The sequence below is a fragment of the Lissotriton vulgaris genome, chromosome 9 (assembly GCF_964263255.1).
Source record: "Lissotriton vulgaris chromosome 9, aLisVul1.2, whole genome shotgun sequence".
NCBI lineage: Eukaryota > Metazoa > Chordata > Amphibia > Caudata > Salamandridae > Lissotriton > Lissotriton vulgaris.
In genome coordinates, this window is record NC_141697.1 from 538,813,874 (window position 1) to 538,838,733 (window position 24,860).

Genomic DNA, 24,860 nt, shown 5'->3' on the forward strand with positions numbered 1-24,860 from the left:
AGAGTGAGGTCACCTACTTAGTTGACATGGGCACAAGCAGGACAGCCAAAAGGGTGAACCATGTGAAGCGCCTCAAGCTCTACAATGACAGGGCTGATGGTGACTGATGAGGAACAGGAAGCTGCGAGTGAACCTCTCCCTGATCTCCTCTCCCACAGCCCGAAAGATGGGTCAGTGGATTGTGTTGTCTTTTCAGACACCATCTCTGCCCACCAGCAGACTGACTGTAAGCAAGTCTTGCAACATTATGCTAGGCTCTTTTCCTTGACCCCTGGTCTGACAAACTGTTGTACCCACGATGTGGAGACTGATGACAGTGCAGCTGTCAAAATCAAGATCTATTGACAGCCATCCCAAGTGAAGGAAAGCATCAAAGCTGGAGTCAGCAAGATGCTGGAGTTAGGGGTTATTGAATCCTTTGAGAGCCCAGTGGTTCTGGTCCCCAAACCTCATCCACAGGCGTTTTATTTTTATCCCAGTAAGTCAATCCGGTCCTGGTTTTGCAATTGAGCTACGTTCAAAGCACTCTGGACAGAGGAGGAAGGAGGGGGAGCCACACCATGCCGCTCCTCGCTACGCCAAGCCTTCTGACTACTGCAGAGCCGAGCACTGCTGAGTCCTCAGAGCCCTTGGAACCCGTAAGCAGCAGTGCGGTATAGCTGTAGAGCTCCTGCAGGCTCCCGCAGGCTCAAGCTTCCACTGCGACCACCGAAGCAGCGGCCCATGAACCTAGCAGGCGAACAGGTTTGGGGGTTGCCTAGCTGCTGGGTTGTCGGGCTACCAGGCTGCAGTTGGGGACCCTGGGTAATGGCTAAACGACTAAACGGGGCAACAGGTCCTGGAGGAAGGACAAGTGTTGTGAGTGTGATTTCAAAGGCACCTGAAGGCAACATCACACTTCTGAGCTGTAAGCAGATGTTAGATTGTTAGATTGTTTTTACACTACGAGGATTCGTGAAAGATTACAGAGAAGTACTCTAAACAAATTCAATTTTTAAAATAAAGATAAGCAATCCTTTCCAGTTTGCAAGAAGATTCCAGGATCCGGTCCTGGTTTTGAAATTGAGCTGCTTCCGGAACACTCAGGACAGAGGAAGAAGGAGGAGGGAGACACACCGATCCTCACTGCTGCGCCAAGCCTTCTGTTGCCAGGGCACTGCTGAGCCCTGTACTGCCTGACTGCTGAGCCGTGCACTGGGTAAACAGGGCAATGGGTCAGTGGCCCAAGTCAGGGTGGCTTGGAGGCATATAGGTAGGATAGAGGTAGCTGGGAGAAAACACGTGCTGGAAGTACTGTAGGAAAAGACAACTGGAGACGACTTGAGGAGTTAAGGAGGAGCCAAGGAGCCACAGTTGGCCCAGGGGGCTCCGGTTCATGTTTGGTTTTGTTTAATTTTGTTTGCCTGCCTGCCTACCTCGCCCCACTGCCGCCCTGCAGAAAATGGAGCTGAGAGCTGGGTGGTGAGCTGAAAGACGAGCTATAAGGCTAAGGGAGGTCAAACCATTTTCAAGCCTTCTGTCCCACCACCTCTGCCTCCACCGCCACCACCGCTACCACCGCTACTGCCACCACCTGCGGCTTCTAAGTGAGGGGCTGGTGGGAAAACGTAGGCTCGCTGGTTGGCGTCTGTCAGGATGTTAGGTGGAAGGTGAGCAGCCATAACGGAAACTACAGCTACAGCTGTGGATTGCAAAATCTGTCTCTCCCTCAAGTAGGAATGAGGGGCAAGTGAGGGACAGTTACCAGTGAGGCTAACGCAAACACTCTCGGATTTAATTTAATTGGAACTTTTTTTGAGTCCTATATCAAAGGGGAGGAGGAAACGGCCACAGACTAACGGGTTGAGCCGGGTCGAGACAAGTTGTGTTTAATCCAGATACTATCGAATGGAATACAATTTAGCTGGAATATCACCCAAAGGTTCTCTTCTTTTCTAATTGAACTGATACATGTATTGATACATATATTTAGGCTTTGTAAAGTGCAGTATGAGGTCAGGCCGTGTGCGAGGAGGTCTGACGGTACCACAAAAGGAACCACAAAAAAGTGTAAGCGAGCCACCAAGATGCTAGAGGGCACTAGGGAGGAACTACTATCTAAAACTAGGCCAGCAATACAGAGTGACTGCTCCTTAATTGAAATAACAACAGATATAATAAAATCAAGCAAGCTAAAGAGTGAGCATCCATCAAAACCAGAAAAAATCAGTAAATCAAAAAACTGCCAAACCTCGTTTCAACCAAGCATTTCACAAAATGTTTCTTTTTTTATAACGCAGGGGACACTCTACTTTCAAATGCTAGAGAAGTGCTGGGCCTTCAATCACCTTTTCAGCCATTACAATTTATTGGCTCAAAAGGAAGCACTTACAAGAAGGAAAGTTCAAGCACCTTGGCCTCACCTAGGCCAGCTATAGTTCAACCAAGCCAGGAACTATGTGAAGAAATTACTCATTTCTTTTTGTCCAAGATGGAATCTATATTCTCGCCATTTAGTGGGGCAAGTACAGACAGGACGGATATAGTCAGGGAGGAACCCAAGACAGTGAGGGTTTTATCCTCCACGTTTGAGAAATTCCTGTCGGTGTCCCCTGAGAACACACAAAAGATTCTTATGGATGTAAACTCAGGGTCACCTTACGACCCATGTCCAGTTGCGGTGATCAAACTGGCCTCGGGCCCAATTGTAGGCTCATTGACATCTATATTTAATATGATGTTCATAACAGGGCATTTCCCTATACGATGGAAACTGGAATCCATTCTGCCCCTTTTAAAAAAGCCCAGTTTGGATCCCAAAGATTCAAACAATTTTCGCCCGATTTCCAGACTCCCATTACTAGCAAAACTGATCGAGAAAATCATGAATAGACAACTAAGCCTCTTCCTAGCAGAAACACAAGTGCTGGTCCCTCCCAATATTGTTTTAGAGTGGGTCAGAGCACAGAGTCCGCACTCATTAAAGCTACGGAGGAGATCAGGGAAGCTGTAGATCAGGGAGGCAGGGCAGCACGGATCCTGTTGGATCTGTCCGCTGCTTTTGATACAGTGCATCATCTAATACTAATGGACCGTCTAAAAGCATGTGACAATTGTGGGAAAGCTTGGGATCTTTTAAGATCCTTCCTTGCGGACAGAAGACAAATTGTGCCACTGGGGGACTACCAGTCCGAATCTTTTACACTACCCTGCGGGGTCCCTCAGGGGTCTTCACTCGTTCCAACGCTTTTCAATGTTTATGTCAGCGCTTTGGCTCCCCTCATAAGTGCATTTGGATTTGGCCTCACCTCCTATGTGGACAATACTCAAATTGTGGTATCTCTTTCACCGATACTCAAATTGTGGTATCTCTGACACCTGGCAAAGACTGTAGGCTTTCAGTGAGTAGTTGGATGGCAGAGAATTGCCTCAAGCTTAACTCGGGGAAAACCGAGGTTATGTTGTTCGGCAATAACGCCAACTTTTGGACACCCAATTGTGGCCGGACACGCTGGGCACTCTTCCTGTTCCCACTAAAAAGGTTAGAAACCTGGGCGTAACACTGGACGAGAGACTTACCTTCGAGCCCCAAGTAAATGCGGTGGCATCAAAAACTATGTTTGTTATTAGAATGCTTAGGAAAATATTGCCTTTTTTGCCCGTAGAAAGCAGGCAAACGGTGGTCACGGCTCTTGTAATGCCAAGATTGGACTACTGCAATGGGCTCTACCTAAATGTTTGGCAAAGATCCCTGAATAAACTGCAGATGTTGCAGAATGCAGCAGCTAGACTGCTCAGAGGAACATCGAGATTTTCATCGGTATCTAAAGACATTAAGAAACTGCATTGGCTCCCAGTTAAAAGTCGAGTACGCTTAAAGGCTCTATGCCTGGTTTTTAGAGCACTCCAAGGCATGGGACCGGATTATCTAAAGGGCAGACCCCAATGGTATACTCCTGAAAGAACATTGTGGTCAAAAGGAGCCAAGTTGGTCCTAGTGCCACGTATAAAACAACAAAACACAGTTGATGGACAGAATGTAGAACAATGTCATACATTCACCCCAGTACAAGGATCTGGGCCTAAATCCATCGTTATTTTGCACCCACACCACCCTGGGTTAGACACTGGCTATATGCAAATCAGCTCTGACCCTGTGCCCCATGGGAACAGTCCAGTCCGAACTACCAAGCCATGTCTTTCCCAGACCGGAATCAAGCATCCAAGGACCGGTTTCTGGCTATCAGCCTTCATTCAGCCTGGATAGCTTGACTCCAGTGGTGTGGAGAGCCTGGGACTCACGTCTGAGTATACCCAGCACACTCGGGGTGAAAATTGCAAAAAACACAGTTGATGGACAGAATGTAGAACAATGTCATACATTCACCCCAGTACAAGGATCTGGGCCTAAATCCATCGTTTTTTTGCACTCCACACCACCCTGGGTTAGACACTGGCTATATGCAAATCAGCTCTGACCCTGTGCCCCATGGGAACAGTCCAGTCCGAACTACCAAGCCATGTCTTTCCCAGACCGGAATCAAGCATCCAAGGACCGGTTTCTGGCTATCAGCCTTCATTCAGCCTGGATAGTTTGACTCCAGTGGTGTGGAGAGCCTGGGACTCACGTCTGAGTATACCCAGCACACTCGGGGTGAAAATTGCAAAAAACACAGTGTCTAACCCAGGGTGGTGTGGAGTGCACAAAAACGATGGATTTAGGCCCAGATCCTTGTACTGGGGTGAATGTATGACATTGTTCTACATTCTGTCCATCAACTGTGTTTTTTGCAATTTTCACCCCAAGTGTGCTGGCTATACTCAGACGTGAGTCCTAAGCTCTCCACACCACTGGAGTCAAGCTATCCAGGCTGAAGAAGGCTGATAGCCAGAAACCGGTCCTTGGATGCTTGATTCTGGTCTGGGAAAGACATGGCTTGGTAGTTCGAACTGGACTGTTCCCATGAGGCACAGGGTCAGAGCTGATTTGCATATAGCCAGTGTCTAACCCAGGGTGGTGTGGAGTGCACAAAAACGATGGATTTAGGCCCAGATCCTTGTACGGGGGTGAATGTATGACATTGTTCTACATTCTGTCCATCAACTGTGTTTTTTGCAATTTTCACCCCAAGTGTGCTGGGTATACGCAGACGTGAGTCCCAGGCTCTCCACACCACTGGAATCAAGCTATCAAGGCTGAAGAAGGCTGATAGCCAGAAACCGGTTCTTGGATGCTTGATTCCGGTCTGGGAAAGACATGGCTTGGTAGTTCGGACTGGACTGTTCCCATGAGGCACAGGGTCAGAGCTGATTTGCATATAGCCAGTGTCTAACCCAGGGTGGTGTGGAGTGCACAAAAACGATGGATTTAGGCCCAGATCCTTGTACTGGGGTGAATGTATGACATTGTTCTACATTCTGTCCATCAACTGTGTTTATTGCAATTTTCACCCCAAGTGTGCTGGGTATACTCAGACGTGAGTCCCAGGCTCTCCACACCACTGGAGTCAAGCTATCCAGGCTGAAGACGGCTGATAGCCAGAAACCGGTCCTTGGATACTTGATTCCGGTCTGGGAAAGATATGGCTTGGTAGTTCGGACTGGACTGTTCCCATGAGGCACAGGGTCAGAGCTGATTTGCATATAGCCAGTGTCTAACCCAGGGTGGTGTGGAGTGCACAAAAACGATGGATTTAGGCTCAGATCCTTGTACTGGGGTGAATGTATGACATTGGTCTACATTCTGTCCATCAACTGTGTTTTTTGCAATTTTCACCCCACGTATAAAACAAGCCCGATGGGGTGTCAAAAGTTTCAATCACTGTGCACCAAAAGCCTGGAATGAGCTGTCGTTTCATTTAAGAAACACTGTGGATCTCCTGACCTTCCGAAAGGGGCTAAATACTTTGCACTTTTCACAATGAGCCAGTGCTTATAATTCCGTTGTTTCCACAGGCAGTTTTAGAAGATCTAGATAGCGCCAGTACACCTCCGGGTAATTGATGCGCTTTATAAATGTTATTATCATTATCATGTTAGTTGGGAGTCCACGGCGAGTAACATCATCCCCACAATGTCAACGGCACAAGATTTGGATGGTGCAGGATACAGAATACACTGGTAAGAAAGCGGAAATTGACACTTATCCAAGTATATAGGACCAATGAAGCACAAGAAATTTCTGTGGATGGGTTAGGAGAAAGACGAACAGTTGTACACGAAACAACTGTGGCTATAGGATCACTTCAAAGCAAAAAATGTAATAGGCAACTGTGTCACAACCGATGTACCAACCATCTGCGAACAGAGAAGCCCAGAGGAAGCAATGCAGCCTAGGAATGCAAAATATGAACATATGATGGTAAGGGAGGAATGGAGGAAAAAATAACGTTTTATGGCATCTCTAGTTCCATCATCGAATGATCACGTATGAGATCACAAAACACCGTTGGGATCGGCAGCAAAGAAAGAAAAAGAAGAACGTCCAGCAATTCACTCCTCAGAAGACAGAGAAGTCTCTTAATTCCTGGGGCAGGAAGAGTGGGTAGATCTTATGGCTGCATATTCCCAAGACAAGTGTAGGAGCGGGTTTCCCACAAACACTTCAAATTTGACAACTGGAGGCAAACGGGAACAACAGGTAGCGGGGGTGACTATTGGAGAGCAAAATGCTGCAATAAACTCTGGAAGTCAAGCGGCATCTCCAAAACAGACAATTTATGGAAGTGCCTGGCCAAGTCTGTTAAAAACAATGCAACTCCTGGTAGAGGCCCTCCATTACCAATCCGACAAGATGGATACTCAACTAACATTACTAGACACTCTGGCTGTCCTTGTGGTTGCCATCGACGGAAAGTTGTGTACATTAAACATGCTTCTACAAAACGAGTATGACCAACCACAAGGCGGCAACTCGAGTTGCGGATGTGGTCCAATTATTGATAAACTGGCCTCCCTCCCAACAATGCTGAGTGATTTGTGCACACAACTTAAAAAGCCCCGTAGTGCCCAAATAACCAACCTTCTAAGGGCCACCAGGAAAAAGAAATATATGATCCGATAAACATAGAGTCAATTAAAATCCATAAAAAGGAGTACTCCCTTACAAAGGAAACTGCGGATCAATCATTTCAAGGAATAGAGGGCAATGAAACTAAAACTAAAATACAGGTTTGCCAAACATCTGAAGCCTTATCAGAAGACAACGTAGACAAACAGATGAACGTAAAGCAAAGGCGAGCGACAAAACTGAAAGGCCGAAATCAAAAAACAAATTTAAACCGTCAAGGATTCACGCATCTCTTCGGGACAACATCATCATCAGCACAAAGGGAATTTAAGCCTGGAAATGACATCAGCTCAGCAGAGACCCCTGAACAGAACACAGAAGTTGCAAAAGTAACAAATCAAACCGTCAACAGTGTGAAGCAAGTAATTGAGATAACGCAAATCCCTGGGAACATTAGGAATGAAGATCTAGAAGTCACCCATCAAAAAAGGAGAAGTGTGGCTCAATGGTTAGAGCGGCAGACACTGATGCAGAGGTCTGGCCCGGGACCAGGGTTCAATTCCCCTCCTCGGCGGGTCTTGGGCTCAAAATTCCACGGACCTGATAATTCTCGTCTCGGTGCCTATTCCAATCATGGCGTCCCACTCTGCAACTCTGGGCAATAGCTTGCCTAATCTCCACAACGGCCCCCACAACGCTAAGGATGCCTGGCCTCCACCTTGGGGGTGCTCAGGAGTGGACGCCTCACAGGAAAAGCCAGGATGGGTTCCACAGCGGTATTCGTACAAGCACCTTGACACCCTTGCGGGTGAGTAGTGCACTATACAAATATCAATTTACATTTATATCCCCCCAATCGACCAAAGAGGAAAATGCATCTCTTGAGCCTGATCAAAGCTATCACAAGAGAGCAATAGCACGACTCATTTTATTGTCAATCGAACAGCGAACAAGGCGAATACACTCCGGTAATAAAGCTTGAGAAAGCTAACGACAAATGCGCACCAATTACGAAGCCAGGAGAAACAACAAGGTGCGCCTTTAAAGAGACAAATGACAGTCAACTGGCCTCCATCACTCAAGCAACCCCATCTATGCATATTAGGGCCCAACAGAGACAAGAAACGCATGCACCTGCAAAAGAATTGGGAACCACGCTAGATCTCCCTCGGCATGGAGAGGGAGAACAATTGTTTAAGTCAAGACAACAAATAAACCCTCATAAAGAGGGAGATGAAGTAGAATCTTCCAATCGTCAGGTATCATTATCAGAAACACAAGGTTACGAGCTTACATTACTGAGCCGCAACAGCAAAGGGACCAGGAGCTCTGAGGAAAAAAGGAATGCAACAAGTGCTATATGGTTCAGGCCGGATTATATCTCAAAAGGTAGGCATGATATCCTGAACAGAGGTAATATTCTATGGCTGTTATCTCATATTCCCTCCTTGAAAGAAGTTACAACCTTGAATCTACTCTTAATTGAATTCATCATAGACAAGGATGTAATGGATGGTGAAAAAACAAATAACATGGTCAACGTCATCAATTGCACGAAAAATACTAGTAAATGCTCATACTTTTAAAAATTGGGGGATAGCAATAACTCCTTATATAAAGCCAAGGTATCCGGAATGACTAATTCCAGTAACAATGGTGGTTGCTCATGCTTCTGTAGACAGACCTGGAATATCAGTGCGGAGAGGAGCGGTGAGGAAATGCGGAACAAGTAATGTGCAACATCCCAGTAACATCATAAGCATCCAAGTTGGTGTGACGTCACCAGCTGGGTTAACAGACTTAAGATGGATCGCTATAACAATAAACAACCAAACAAATGGACAAAAAAACAGCTCACATTTAGGACCGAGTAAGCATAATCATCTACGAATATGCTCATGGAACGTTAATGGTCTAGCCTACAAAATGACTGACTTAGATTTAGTTAGCTATATAAGTCTTTTGACATTTTGGCACTTCAAGAAACATGGCAAATAGAACCCCCACACCTTTAAGGATTTTTGCGTTTCTTTAGTTGTGCACTAAGTAAGGCAAAATATGGTCACCTCCAAGGCGGTCTAGTAACCTACCTCTCACTCACAAGTGTATTTATAGTCAAGGAAGTTGGGACAACTTCTTCAGCGACATTGGCAATAAACCTTCTCACTTTGCAACTAAAACTGGGTAAAGGGGGCATCGATCTTATCTTGACCAATGACTATGTCCATCCTAAAAGGAAGTCAAAGGCAACAAAAGAACTAAGCAACTTTCTGGAGGAGTGTGTAAGGGAAAAATCTACAACAGATCTTATGCTCACCAGGGACTTTAACCTTAATCTTATGGGAACCTAGACAGATGATGAGATTCTACTTCAAAATTCAGCTTGGGATATACCATTACAAGGGAAGCTGCAATTATCTACACGAACCAAAACAGGGAAACAGATATTAGAGGATCTCCAGCATTTTAACATCAGAGCAATAACTGGAAGATTTCCTGGAGATAACCCCCCAGCTACAACATTTCACTCAACAATAATTAATTCTATACAGGATTACACTTTTATTTCACTTCCGTTATTCCAACATATGACTTAATTTCAGATAGGCAAAAAAGCAGACAGCGACCACTGTCCCCAAGAAATTGAGCTCAAAGTTAGCAAGCCTAAATTTGAGTTATCCTCGGCGGTGAAAGAGTCCATTTATACTATCAATTATAAAAGGATTAAGTACTCAGCAGCGAGCTATGTAATCATGTTAATCATGTTGGAAAAGGCTAACCAGCTCTTTGATGCTAGAACCGGATCTAGCGAAGCTGAGAAATGGGAGCAATTTATAACATATATGGCAGCGTATGCTACAAGAACTAAGCCACAAGTCCAACGGGGCAATAGCAGCATGAAACATATCGCACGTGAGGATAATGAGAAGATCAGGTGCACAAAAAAATGTATTTACCATACAATGAGAAAACTTCGGCATAGCCCTATAGATGTAGCAAAACTTGATATTTTACGGAAACTAAAGGCAATACTGAAAAAAATAAAATGGGAATCTAACAGATCTGCGGAGGATAATATTTGGGCAAAATTACACGCTGACACCAAACGGAACGATAGTGCAAGATTTTGGAAAACTGTAAACCAATTCATCAGAACTATGCATGACGGAGTTTCCTCTAATATTACAGAAGAAGTATGAGAAAGCCATCTCAGTAATCATTTCAATCAGGATATGGATTCTAATGGGGAGACAATACCGGACACTGTGATAAAAAGCACCATCAAGAACAAAGCACAGATATTCCACAGGCGCACCGGCAAACCTGAAGGTTATGCATTAACTACCAATGATGGTCTGACAAGTACACGAAACACCATTAAGCGCCTAAATAAAAAAAGGTGGGAGAGAGGGGGCACCAGGACCAAATGGAATTCTGCCCATCCATTACAAACAAGACGTGAATGAATGGGCAGCAACGCTCAATCCTCTGTTTCTGGAAATAAGACATTTTTACAGATTGCCTGGCTCCTGGAAGGGCTCAATTATCTCCCTAATATTTAAGTCAGGGGACAAGTCACTCCCTCAAAATTATAGATTAGTGACTCTAATGGATAACAAGGCAAAGCACTTTGCAGGTACACTCTTGGAGGAGTTGCAGGCGAGGGCCACAGAGAATTTTGTAATTCTGGTTAATCAGACTGGCTTAGCTAAATCAGTTGGAACAACCACTAATATCCTAGCCTTGGGTATGTTAATAGATAAGGCAGAATCAACTAAAATGCCCATGCACTTCTGCTTTATAGACTATAAGGCTGCTTTTGACCATATAAATTGGAACATCCTATGGTCTAAATTGAACAGCTGAGGGATACCAAGGTCTCTGTTAGACTTACTGATCAGCCTTCACGTGGACACATGGGTCCAGACAAAGCTGGGTGATGGGTGTGGCCTGTCAAGACGTATACCAACCAACAAAGGCCTCAAACAGGGATGCGTTTTAGCACCCACATTATTTAATTTGTTTTTAGCTGACCTCATTCCAATTCTAAATAGTTGTAACTCTCACGCTCCCTAGTTAGGCGGGCTAATATTACTGTGTCTTCTCTAAGCGGATGCCATAGTCCTAATTAGCCATACAAAAGTAGGGCTACAACACCTTGTGAATGCTACACAGGGCTATTCTGAAATATATGGATTGACCATAAACCTGGAGAAAACACAGTCAGTGACGATCAGCAAAAGTAGGAAAAAATCATCTACCTGGTTTTGGAACAACGTTCGTATTGAGGACACGTCAGTATATAAATATCTAGGAGTACAAATCGATAAAGGTGGCCAGTTCATGGTACAGAAAATAAGCATTCGAGGTAAAGGCCTCGCCTTAGCAATCTCTTTAAAAGCACTAAACAGCAAACTCACTGGTCCATCTCTCCTACCTCTGGTACAAGTAATACGAGCTAAACTCCTGCCGACAATCACTTATGGGAGTGAAGTACAGAGAGGCAGAGATGCAAAAACTCTTGATAATACAGTCATACCTGCATACAGGATTATTTTTAGCTTGCCCAAACATACCTCACTGGCTCAAATTAGGCTAGAGTTTGGTGTCCAGAAACAGCTCCTGGCAAGAAAAAGGGCGTAAATAATTACCTGGGACAAAGTGCGAAAATCCAAACAAGGGACTCTAAATGATTTTTTATGGAAGGAGTTGGAGCAACACTCAGCCTCACCAGCTGCCAAGTACCTGAAAAGTAGCTTGGCGAATACAGGCTTAAATCAGCTTTGGGATACCCCTACAAATCACTTAACGCTTAAAAAACTGGTCAGAAAAACAATTAAACATCTTTTGCGGGTTGAAGACAAAGCGCCCCTCACAATAAAGGTCACATGGTTGGATGGCCCTGAACTCGTATTCCACACCAGCATTACAGAACTACTTTGGTTTGGGTTATGCCAAAACTACAAAAATGAAGTTTTTAAAGTACAGGCTGGGCCTGCTACCCTGTATTCTGCATTTTCCGCACTGGCTTAAGGATAAGGCGGGCTCCTCCGGTCATCTATGTGGTGCAGCGCCAGAGGATATGCTGCATTTGTTATGCTCTTATGACGAACTCTTGGAAGAACGTAAGCATCTGTTAAAACGTCATTTTAATCAGCGAGGGATACGCTCAAAAAGACAAGCAGTTCTTGCCTGCTAGGCACCCCAGGACCCCCAGCTGAACTGGAGCCTTGTGAAGTTTATGAAGGTGGTGGAAAGGAAAATGCCAAGATTAGAATCATAATTAACTATAAGAAAGTATTATAACACAAAACTGCCCTCCCGCTTACGCCTAAAAGTATATCATTTTATGATTTTAACAAAATGAAACATCGTGAATTATGAAATACTGTTTTTAACAATGTAATTATGCAGCTTTTACATCTTGATGTTTTGTATTACAATGGTTTTAATTAACTATGCAAATAAAAATTACTTACTTACTACTTACTCATCCACAGGGTGGAAAGAGGGAAATTTGGTTTTGTGTGGACTTAAGAGGGCTCAACTGTCACCAAGACAGATGCTCACCCAATCCCAAGAGCAGATGAGTTGATAGACAATTTGGGGGCTGCCACATTTCTAAGTACCTTTGACTTAAATGCAGGGTACTGGCAGATTGGCATGGCTCCAGGAGCAAAAGAGAAAACAGCATTCGCCACACTTGATGGGCACTATCAGTTCACTGTTATGCCCTTTGGTTTAAAGAATGCCCCTGCCACATTCCAGAGGTTGGTGAATCAAGTCCTTGCTGGTTTGGAGTCCTTTAGTGCAGCTTATCTTGATATTGCTGCTTTTAGTTCCACCTGACAGGATCACCTAATCCACCTTGGGAAGGTTTTAAAAGACCTGCAAACTGCAGGCCAAACTAGCAAGGCATCCAAATGCCAGATAGAGCAAGGGACTGTGGTGTACTTGGGCCACCTTGTTGGTGGAGGCCAGGTACAGCCCTTACAGCCCAAGATCCAGACCATCCTGGACTGGGCAGCTCCAACAACCCAGACCCAAGTCAGGGCATTCCTTGGCTTGACTGGGTACTACAGGAGTTTTGTGAAGGGATATGGGTCCATTGTGACTCCCCTCACAGAACTCACCTCCAAGAAAATGCCTAAGAAGGTTAACTGGACAGTTAGTTGCCGAAAGGCTTTTGACACCATGAAAGACGCAATGTGCTCAGCACCACTTATAAATGCTCCAGATTATGCCAAGCAGTGCATAGTGCAGACTGATGCCTCTGAGCTAGGGATAGGAGCGGCCCTATCCCAGACCAATGATGAAGGTCAAGACCAATCTTTTGCTTTTATAAGCAGAAGGCTTTTCCCAAGGTAGTAGCGTTGGAGTGCCATTGAGAGGGAAGACTTTGCTGTGGTTTGGTCCCTGAAGTAGTTGAGGCCATACTTGTTTGGTACTCACTTCCTGGTTCAAACTGACCACATACCTCTCAGATGGCTAATGCAAATGAAAGGAGAAAATCCCAAACTGTAGGGCAAGGTTAGTCTTATCATCTTTTGTTGGGGGGGGGGGGGGGGGACGTTGTGTGAGAAAGTGCCCTCTTTCTTGCATGGTATGCCCCCACTTTTTGCTGAATTGCTAATGTGCTTTGCCTGAATGTGCCCTGGGCTCCTGCCAATCAGGTATACCTAGGGCCTGTGTTCCTTCCCTAAGACTGCCATGAAGCCTAGACCCAACTGGCATCTCTGGCCACGGGTAAGCACCTGGTAAATGGTACCAAAGGTAACCAGGGCCCTGTGACCAGAGTAGGCCCCTAAGGGCTGAAGCACTTATTGTGTCACCCTTAGAAGCCCTTTGCAGGCTGCGTGTCTTGGTGCAGAACAAAGTGAAGAGTCGATATGGCACACATCCCTGTGTACCATGGCCACAAACTACTGCCCTTGCATCCATTAGTCACCCCTCTAGCTGGGTGCCCTATGCCAGTGGTGAGGGTACAGATGCATGAGCCCTGTACCCCTACAGTACCTAGGTCCATTCCTGGGCACTATAAGTGCAGTGCTGCCATTTAAGAGTATATGGTGCTGGGAGTTTGTCATCACAAACTCCACAGCACCATAATGGCTGCACTGAAGACTGAGAAGTTTGGTATCAAACTTTTCAGCACATTAAACCCACACTGATGCCAGTGTGGGATTTAATGTAAAATGCACGACAGAGGGCCTCTTAGAGATGCCCCCTGAAACTCGACCAACTCCCAGTGACCTGACTGAGTGGCTGCCACCACCAGACATGTTTCTGGATCCCTGGTTTGAGAGCTTGCCGAACTCAGGGGCCTGAAACAATGCACATCATGGGACGAGGTGCCAAGCCTCCTCCCCCAAGATGGGCAGGGTTCACGAAGGAGAAGCTTCAAAAGCATACCGCCTTTGTGAGCCTCTCCAGACCACTTGCTGTACTCAGCAACTGGTCCCCACTGGTTCTATCCCCCTCTTTGAGCGGGAGAACCAGCGGGAAAAATAAGTGACAAAGAGAGGTGTGCCCACCTCTGCCAACTACACCCCTAAGGTGGGGGAGGCGAGGTAAAGCACAACCTCGAGTCCCCGCCATCTTGAGGATGGGAGGACCCAGCCAACCAGGGACGGGGTCCTGCCCCCCTCCCACTGGGAAGTGGCAGAATAGGGGGTGTACCCACCCCAGCAAAGGGATCCATTGGTCCCTGCACCTTACCTACCTGTAACACTCCTAAATTTGGTATTTAGGGGCACCCTGAACCTTCATTCCAGCAACCACAAGAAAAGAAGAAGGATGAGAAGCCGTGCAGAGGTAACAAGAGGACGACGCCCACTGACTTAGCCCCAGCGCTACATGCCTGTCTTCCCTCAAACTTGCTCCTGCAAAACCCCGGCGTGTCCAGCGGCAAACAACCTCAAAAACTCTGGACGACCTGCCTGCATTCACTTTCTAAGCTGTTTCTCCCGTGAACACCGGAAGTGTTTAAACTGCAGCTTCTGGTGCCAGCCAGAAACCGCAAATCCAGCACACTCTGCACCCGCCATGCCCTGCCCGTGTTTGAGTGAACAAACACCACAAGAAGGTCCCCCTGGCAATCCTGACCCGAGATCAGGGGACCCCTGACCTGCCTCAAGCCTCCAGATGACGCCTGCAGCGTCAATCCAAAGGACCCCCCCTACCGCGAACAGAGCAGGTAAGAAAATCTGACGTCCGAAGGTACCCCTGCACCCGACGCCCCACGGCTTTGTGTGCCTAACCCAGTGGTGACTAACCATCCCTCTACATTTCAACTTACCCCTCGAAGTGTGGTCACTCCTGAAAGATCCTCGTCCCCGAGCCTGCAGTGTTTCTTTGTCCCAGAGAATCTCCATTTAAATCAGCAGGGCACCCGACCTCAAAACGGAACCCTGCAACCGGCTGCCCTAGCGCCGCTGAGGGTGCCCCTTTTGTGCCAACTAGGTCCCCAACTTGCCCTGAGCTTAACCTTAGGAGCTTTGCTCCCACAACCCTGTGGCCTGCTTTCCAGCTGCCACCATCCGGAGCCCCCCTACACTCCATAGGATAACATTGGGTCTCAACACTCTGCACCCGGCCGCCCGAGTGCCGCTGAGGGTGCAACAACAGTGCATCACTGACCCTGGGAGACCCCGGAGTCTAACCCCAGAACCCTAACTCAAAAGACCGATTACATACCTTGAAACCGATAACTCATTTTTCCTCATAGGATAAAATTGACACTTTTTCTCCCAAAAAGTTTTCAAGTGTCGACTTTCGAAAACTACAAATATTCCTTAAAAATCAGCCGAATAACCAAATCACGTTTTTTCAACTGTTTTCAGGAAATGTCCCACTACTGAATCCAGGATCCAGCACTGAGTAAGAAAAAGTATTGATAACATAACTTACCTGCTAAGTGAATTTCCTCCCATAGGATAATATTGGTGATTCTATGTGAAAAAGTTTCTAAGTGTCAACTTTTGAAATGCAATAATATTCTTTAAAAATCGTACCTTTAACCAAAGCGTATTTACTCACCTGTTTTCAGGAAATGTGAATTGCATTTTACCTAAAAAGCCCATTCAATTGAATGTACTATACCTGCAATGTGTTGCAAACTACTTACTTAAAACTGTCACCAAAACCAGTACAAGTTACACTGCAATTTTGAACTGTGTTCATAAAAGTTATTTACTACTGAAAAGTATTTTTATGCTTACCTGTAAAAGTCTTGCTTGATTCTAGAAATAAAACAACAGTACATTTTTTATACAAAATAATTGGCCTAGAGTTCAGTTCTTGAGTGAATGAATTAATTTGCTGACTGAGTGTGTACATCAAATGCTTAACACTGTCCTCTGATACTGCCTTACTGCTCGACCAAGCTACCACTTTAGAGAGTAAGGTTCTATCTAACTTTAGCCTCTGCCAAACCTCTGGAGACCCTTGGACTCTATACACACTGTACCTCCCTTTGGTGCAGTATATATAGAGCCAGTTTCTTACAGCCATTGATCAAGTCTTGGGGGCTGGGAGACTATAGTCACCACATCTACCACCAGGCCCTGCTGTTTAAGCGCCAAGATGTACTACTGCGGTCTGTCCCAACCCATTTGTCAGCCTTTTAGCAGTTGAACTTCAGCTCACATGCAGGTAGCCATTGCTCAAGTCTGGAGGGACTGGGAGACTGAACTCACTACACCTACCATCTGGCCCTGTTTAAACACCTACCAAGAAGTACTACTGCTGTCTGTCCCAATCCACTTGTCAGCCTACTTTCAGCAGTACTTCAGCTCACATGCAAGTAGCCACTGCTCAAGTCTTGGGGGGGTTGGGCTGGAAGACTTAACTCACTACATTTGCCATCAGGCACTGTTGTTTGAACACCAACCAAGATATACTACTGCTGTTTGTCTCAGGGCCACTTGTCAGCTATCTTGCAGCTGAACTTCAGCTCACATGCAGGTAGCCATTGCTCAAGTCTGGAGGGTCTGGGAGACTGAACTCACTACATCTACCATCAGGCCCTGTTGTTTAAACACCAACCAAGATGTACTAGTGCTGCATGTCCAGAACCACTAGTCAGTTATGTATGATTAATGTACCAGGGGATATTTTGGAAATGTAATCCAACACACCTAAATATTTCCACAGGTTCAAATCCATTGTGTCAATGATTATTTTGCAATCCAAAACACAGAACATAATTGACATTTTGCTTATCTTTTAAACAGGTGGATCTGGTTGGATACTACCAAGACTCTATCTTCATCCCATGATCAAGCCTTCAGTGATACTGGTTCCCCTGGAGGAGTGGACCAGGAGGACCCAGCTGTCCCATATGGTGGGCCAGGACAGTCAGCAGGCGTGACTCTCAGCACACCACAAACACATCTTCCACCCCAGCAGTAACATCTGTGCTGACCTCAGCCCCAGCAACCAGTGCATCTAGCACTGCGCGCAACATCTCCTGCCTCCCAGTCCAACCTGCGGAGGTGAGGATTAACAAGCCCAGAGTGAGGACGTAGGAGGCAGTGTGAGGGTGCAGGCAGTTTCAAGGACACAGACACATTAGGGCAGGTGTTATAGGGGGTTAAAAGTGGCCATAAAGAGAGGTCAATGGTGCTAGCGAAGCCCAGGCCAACCATGAGACTCCCTGGGGCCTATGAGAACAACCAAGCATTGAAGGGACAGATAGTAGTGTCATGAGTTTCATACAGGCCCTATTGTATTTTTCGCTATGTTAGCCTCACTGCGCACAACATAAGCCGCATTAGCTTTGCACATGTTACTACCTAATCACATTTGCTTTTGTGCCATGTTATATTTGCACACACAACCTGCAGTTGTTTTCTCATTCTATTATTTTCCTGGGAATTAGTATGAACAGCAGACAAGGTCAAACAACAATGTACCTTGTTATTTTGTTATGGTCAGGCACTCACACCTAGACATAACACAGAAATGCAGCTGTAGTTCATGAACATGTGAACTGTGTCACATAGGTATCCAGATGATTGTAACACAGAGAGAGAGAGACTGATATTTCCTGAGAGAAGAAAACGGCTGTGTCTGAGATGTAATAGATTCATCTGTGTATGCTAAGGTACAGAGTCCACTATTAATCCTTTCCGGTACAATCAGTTCACTTCTGTAGAACAGGAGGGGGGTTAGGCTATTCTGTCTCATACTATGACAGGACTTTTCATAATGCACAGTATATTGCTAATGGTATTTTTGCTAGGCAGTTGTTTTCTAATGTGGCACGTATACAGCATTTCAGAGCACAATAGTTTAAATAAACATTTAAACCTTCCTTCGTGTCTCCATCATATCTTATTGTGGACAAGTATGAGTGTGTGAGTGAAAGGGAGTGACCTGTCACCCTGAGGGGGTAGTGAGTGTTGTGTTCTGATGTGTCAACTCACTTGTTCCACCGGTTATGAGTAGGAGGGCAAATGAGAGACTATAGCTAGTCGGACTCTGACTCATGGTACTGAGGGGGTCTAGAGACTCAGTTCCTAACTACTGATGTTCTATGGTCCCAGCATAGTTCTGTTCCTGAGCAGAATCCCTGCAACAGGGGACCTCCGGGATATGAAGCAGCTACAGAGGTCCATATATCAGCGACTTGAGGCCCAAAATCAGAACAGTGTCAAGCTGATCTGGGTGCTGAGAAAAAAAAGTACTCCATTAAAGTAATGGGGTGACCCAAAAGGTACTGGACCTTGGTTTCTTGCGTTATAGAAAAGTGGTCCAAGACCTCTATATTTTATAGTGACTCAATTAATCAGTAACTTTTTTGAATCAACAAAGTTAGGAGCACGTCACTCAAGATCAGCTCTATTCAAATAAATGTTTCTCATTCTTCAGAACAATAAATTGTAAAACAAGGGCAACAACAACACTAAATATCCAGCCTTGAGAATTATTTAATAAACCAAGGTTAGCATGTTAATCATTTCAAACATTAATTTGAGTTATATAGCAAAAGTTACCCCAATGGAGCGTGCAGATAGAAAAAGGAGTAGAAAAAGTGTGAGCAATTTGAGGCGGAAAGGAATTCACAGAAAAATATTGTGACAAAATATATTCATTAATAATTGACTAAACAACAGACGATAAATCAATTGACCGTACTGTTCAACCTGGCCATGGTGAGACACCATTTTTTCCCCGAGTATTAATAAATGGTCATGACTCCTCAGTGTCAAAAATGTCCGCACATCAATATACAGAAACACAAAAAAGGTCCAGGTTTTTAAATAGATACGTCAACGTTTTGACTCATCTTTACGGCCTGACGGTTATTTAAGCCTGAGCCATGCGAGTCTTCTTCAGTACGAAAAAGAAAGAAGGGTAACTTGGGATCATGGATGACCCCTTCCAAAACGATGGGGGTGGTGCTTATTCCCACATTCCCAGGGATTATTCTTTAATCTAATTCGTCACTCCGTGGGAAATTGATAGTAGATGTAGAATTCCCTACAAGGCACAGAAGGCTTTGCGAGGTAGCCACGCCCACTGTGGCAGGTGGCAGTGATTATATGAACTGACGCGGCCAGAAACTGCTCTTCCAGCCCTTCATGAACAATGCCTCTGAAGAAAGGATGACTTCCTGAAACGCGTCAGGCTTTACATTCTCAAAGATTGCTCTGAAAGCTGTCAAGAAGCGAGCAGTGAAATGGATGCAAATAAACGTGCTGATCTGAACTTCGTGTGGCTTTGCTTCAAATTGGCTTCCTGTTTTGAATTGAATATATATATATATATATATATATATATATATATATATTCACTGAAAAAAACATAGGTTTCACACCAGTTATAGTTAGCTGGACATTTTACTCATACAAAACCATTGAATTTCCCCCGTTATAGTTAGTTGTACTCACTGTAACGCGCGCGCCCGCAATCCACTGCTGTTGATGTCACATATTACATCATTCATGACATGGTCAGTGACATCACTGATGACATCTCAAATGACATCACTGATGACATCATCCATGTGACAATCAAATACACCTCATCACACACTAGTATAATCTTTCCTCACTCACTGTAAAATAGAAAGTGCCATATTTGAAACCATTGACACACCAATAGAAATTTCTAAACATCCACTCAGTTATTCATAGAACTATACACACATCTAGTCACTTACCTATAGATTCAGTATTTCAAAGGCTTTTTAAATGCTAATTCCTAACTATAACAAGTGTGAAACCTATGGGGCCTTATTTACGAGCCCCTTGCGCCTCCGGAACGTCACTTTTTGTGACGTTTCGGTGGCGCAGAAGACTGAGTGATATTTATCAGGCAGGACTAAGCCACTTTTTGTGGCGTAATCCTGCCTGATAAATTTCAGTCCCTTTAACGCAGTGTCCTGCGTTAAATGGGCGTGCAATGGGTGTTGCTGGGGGCGTTCCCAGCAGCATCCATGGACTTGAGTAATTTATAGCATCCTCAAAGTCAGTCTTTCAAAAATTCCAAAGTATAGGACATGATAATCCAAATCCAAATGTTTCTCAAGAAGTCATAAACCGTGTCCGTGGGTCATATCTCCCCAAACGCCGATATTCCGAACGATTGAAAATGACTTTTCTTGAGAAACATTTGGATTTGGATTATCATGTCCTATACTTTGGAATTTTTGAAAGACTGACTTTGAGGATGCTATAAATTACTCAAGTCTGCCCGAATTGTGTGGGTAAAATTGATACCTAGTCACTTTGAATAAGAATGTACTTACGACTCGTCTAACATTTGGAAGAAATATCTAGTTATATGACAACAGGATACCGACATAACTTAAAGGAAATAAGAATGCCCTGGAGAAGTTCTGTTGAACAGAACGAATCGCGTCGGCTGGCTATGGTACATAAACTTAAGGAAAATAAAAGCATTTGAATATACACCAAGATTCAGCGCTTCAATAAGGACTCTAAGTGATATGATTTGATTGGACTTGTTGTGCAAGTGGTGCTGTTCCAAAGTTTGGAAAATTCTCCACTACTCTCTACTACTCACTCTCTACTACTCCACTACTCTCTAATACTCACTCTCTACCTCTCTAGCTCTCTCTACACGCACATATATATATGCATATATACGCATATGCATTTATATATATGTATGTGTATATATATATATATACATACATATATAAACATATATAATCTGCATATCTATATAATTACAAATATAAATGCATGCATACATATACATATATGCATACATATGCATGTTATTTACATGAAAGTTTGAAAAACACTAAAAAAGCAAAGCTAAAAAGCCAACTCATTACCAATAGAATGGCTTTAACTTAAATGAGGGCGAGATCTATTGCATTTTCAATGCTTGTTTACTTTGGTTCCATCAAAAAGGCATTCAGATGTGTCACACATTTGCCATAAATTCTGAATGTTAGCACTCTAGTTGCTCATTAGATCACTGTAGTAAAACTACTGCTCACCAGGGAAGTCTGATGCTGTCATTTAAAGTGCATGTTTCAATTTGCATTTCAGACTTTTTTTAATGAAATAGAAGAGGATTTGAGAAGTCAAAATGTGCCTTAATTTTTCTTTTTTCAGCACTAATCATAATTTCTATGGCAAAATGAACCCCCTCATTTTGTTCCTTTGCAAATTAAATGTTTTAAGTGTTACCACTTTATTCCAATCAAGATGACTTCAGGTGTGCCATACTTTTGTCATAAGTAAGACTGTTAGCGCTCTAGTTGTTCTTTAGAACATTCTGGGACATTCTGTCGTTGGGCTATACTTGGCCTACATCTGGGGGATATTTGTGCTACATATGGGCTCTTTTGTCTCTTGTGGCCATCTTGGGAGACTTATTTGTTATGAAGTTTCCTAATTTCCTCATTTACTACAGTCTCCTCAGTAGGAAATACTTTCAGTTTTCTACTTTGATTCCATCAAGAAGGCATTCAGATGTGACACACATTTGCCATAAATTCAGAATGTTAGCACGCTAGTTGCTTATTAGATCACTGTAGTAAAGCTACTGCTTACCAAGGAAGTCTGCTGCTGGTATTGAAAGTGCATGTTTCAGTTTGCATGTCAGAATTTTTTAATGAAATAGAAGAGGATTTGAGAAGTCACTCAAAATGTGCCATAATTTTTCTTTCTGAAGCACTAATCATACTTTATAAAATTGCAAAATGAACCCTCACATCTTGTTCTTTTTTAAATTAAATGTTTTCAGACTTACCACTTCATTCCAATCAAGATGGCTTCTGGTGTGCCATACTTTTGTCATAAGTAAGACTGTTAAGGCTCTAGTTGTTCTTTAGAACACTCTGGGACATTCTGTCATTGGGCTATACTTGGGCTACATCTGTGTGATATTTGGGCTACATTTGGGCTCTTTTGTCTCTGGTGGCCATCTTGGGAGACTGCATGTCAGAATTTTTTAATGAAATAGAAGAGGATTTGAGAAGTCACTCAAAATGTGCCCTCATTTTTCTTTCTGCAGCACTAATCATACTTTCTACGGCAAAATATTCCCCCTCATTTTGTTCCTTTTTAAATTAAATGTTTTAAGAGTAACCACTTTATTCCAATCAAGATGGCGTCAGGTGTGCCATACCTTTGTAATAAGTAGGACTGTTAGCGCTCTAGTTGTTCTTTAGAACACTCTGGGAAGCTGCAGTAGAACACAAAGGAATCAACTGACAGTTTCTATCCTTGTTGGATGTACATGTTTTACTGAGAATGTCAGACTTCATTCTCCCATGACTGAGAAAGATAATGTGAATTTACAGAAAATATGCTTTCAGTTTAGCTTATAGATCCCCTTCCATACCACTTTGGGAAAAGCATGAGATAATAGTTTTCTTTCAAACATGATTAATGATATCCCAGCAGAAGGCTTTATCACACGGTAAAATCACCTTAGAACACACCACAATTCCTAAAAATGAGTATGGTACCATCAACAAATGATTTATAATGTAACTAAAGTCCTAAAACCTTCTATCAACTTCAATGCTTTTTAATGAGGTGCTATCATGTATATTGGTCCCAAGATGGCTGCCAACACTTCTTGGATGAAGTGCTGACAGCCAATCAGTTCTCACAATGAGATGCGTGGTTGGGCTCCGCCTAGATATATATATTTTTTCTTTTGATTTTCTCAGGAACTACGGAGGGATTTTCACCATTTAACCAAAAGTGTGATCTGTGTACCAGACCCTACCATTTTCCCAAATTTGGTGTAATTCCGTTCAGCAGCCTCCAAACAGTAGTGCTTGGCAAAAGTGTGTCTGCTGGACCAAGTCGCTGCTCTGCAGTAGAGAATGAGACCGCTCTTGTAGAATGTGCTCTTGGAGTTGTTTGCAAAGGTCTTCCTGCTTGGTTATGACAGATGCAAATAGCGGCAGAAATCCACCGAGCTATGGTCTGTTTTGAAACTGAGTGTCCTTGTTGTATTCTTCCATAGGCAACAAACAATTGGTCAATTTTATGAATTGTAGAGGTCCGTTGTAAATAGAACTTGAGACATCTTCTTATGTCAAGGGAATGCAAAGTCATTTTCGCAGGAGATTGTAGACTAGGAAAGAAAGTCTTTAAAATGAATGGCTCATTGAGATGGAAGTCCAAAGGTACTTTTGGCATAAAGCTGAGATTAGTGCGTCGCACTACTGAGTTCGAAGTGAACTGAAGAAAAGGTGGTTTTATGGTGAAAGCTTGAATGTCACTGACTCTTCTAGCTGACCTTAAGGTCAATAGCAGAGACACCTTCCAGGATAGAAACTTCAAATCCACTCTATGAATAGGTTCAAAGGGGTGTCGCATGAGTTGTGCTAGTACCACGTTGAGGTGCCAGGATGGAGGTGGACGCCGGATAGGAGGAAACATTCGAAACAGTCCTTTAAAGAATTGTTGTATGATCCTAGCGGAGTAGAGAGAATTGGAACTGTCTTGCCAAAACCTTGAAATGGCTGCTAAAAATACCTTCAAAGTAGAATGAGAAAGGCCTGACCTTGTCAAATGTAAAAAGTATGGTAAAATCTGCTCAGGTTTTGCGTGAATCGGATGAATGTTGGCAGATTGACACCACATGCAGAATATTTTCCATTTAAGCCTGTATGTTTTTATAGTGGCAGGCGCTCGAGCGCTAGCTAAAACTTCCTTACAATCCGCAGGAATGTTGAAATGAGCGAATTCAAGATGTTCAGGTGCCTGGCTGCTAATCTCAGAGATGCAGGGTACGGGTGGCAGATCTCTCCGTTCTGGATGGACAGGAGGTTCGGTATTGGTCGAAACTGAATGGGATCGCACTCTGATAGAAGGAGAAGTTCCGTGAACCAGAACTGGTGAGGCCATCTGGGAGCAATGGGAATCAGGTGACAAGGTTCTCTCTTCATTTTCCGGAGAACTCTGGGAACCAACGGTATCGCAAGAAAGGCGTAAGTATATATTCACGACCAATTCATCGAAAACGCATTCCCCTGAGACTCCATGTGGGGAAGCCAACTTGCAGAGAATAGGCATTTGCGGTTCTGATTGGTCGCAAAAAGAGCTAGATCGGGATGGCCCCACTCCTGAAAGACGTGATATACCGTTGGTTGATATTGTTCCCACTAGTGAGTGGATACTGTGGATCTGCTGAGGGAATCCGCTAAGGCATTGGAAACTCCCGGTACATGTATCGCTGATAGGCTGATTCTGTGTCGTGTGCATACTTGTTGTATTGTCTGTCCGAATTAGCACTGAAGCTTCTAGAATGACTTTTCAAAAGGATTTCAGGGCCAAGAAGATGGCTCGCAATTCCAGGAGGTTGATATGCCACGTCCGCTGTTGGATGTTCCATTTGCCGCTGATAGTCAGCCCTTGAAAATGTG

At 44.2% G+C, this 24,860-nt stretch overlaps 1 protein-coding gene across 1 annotated transcript in view; it reads right to left on the reverse strand.

The window, feature by feature from the left end:
* Nucleotides 1–24,860, reverse strand: part of LOC147690382 (uncharacterized) — a 2,590,730-nt gene that overhangs the window by 2,423,827 nt on the left and 142,043 nt on the right. The gene's annotated exons all lie outside the window — the stretch shown is intronic.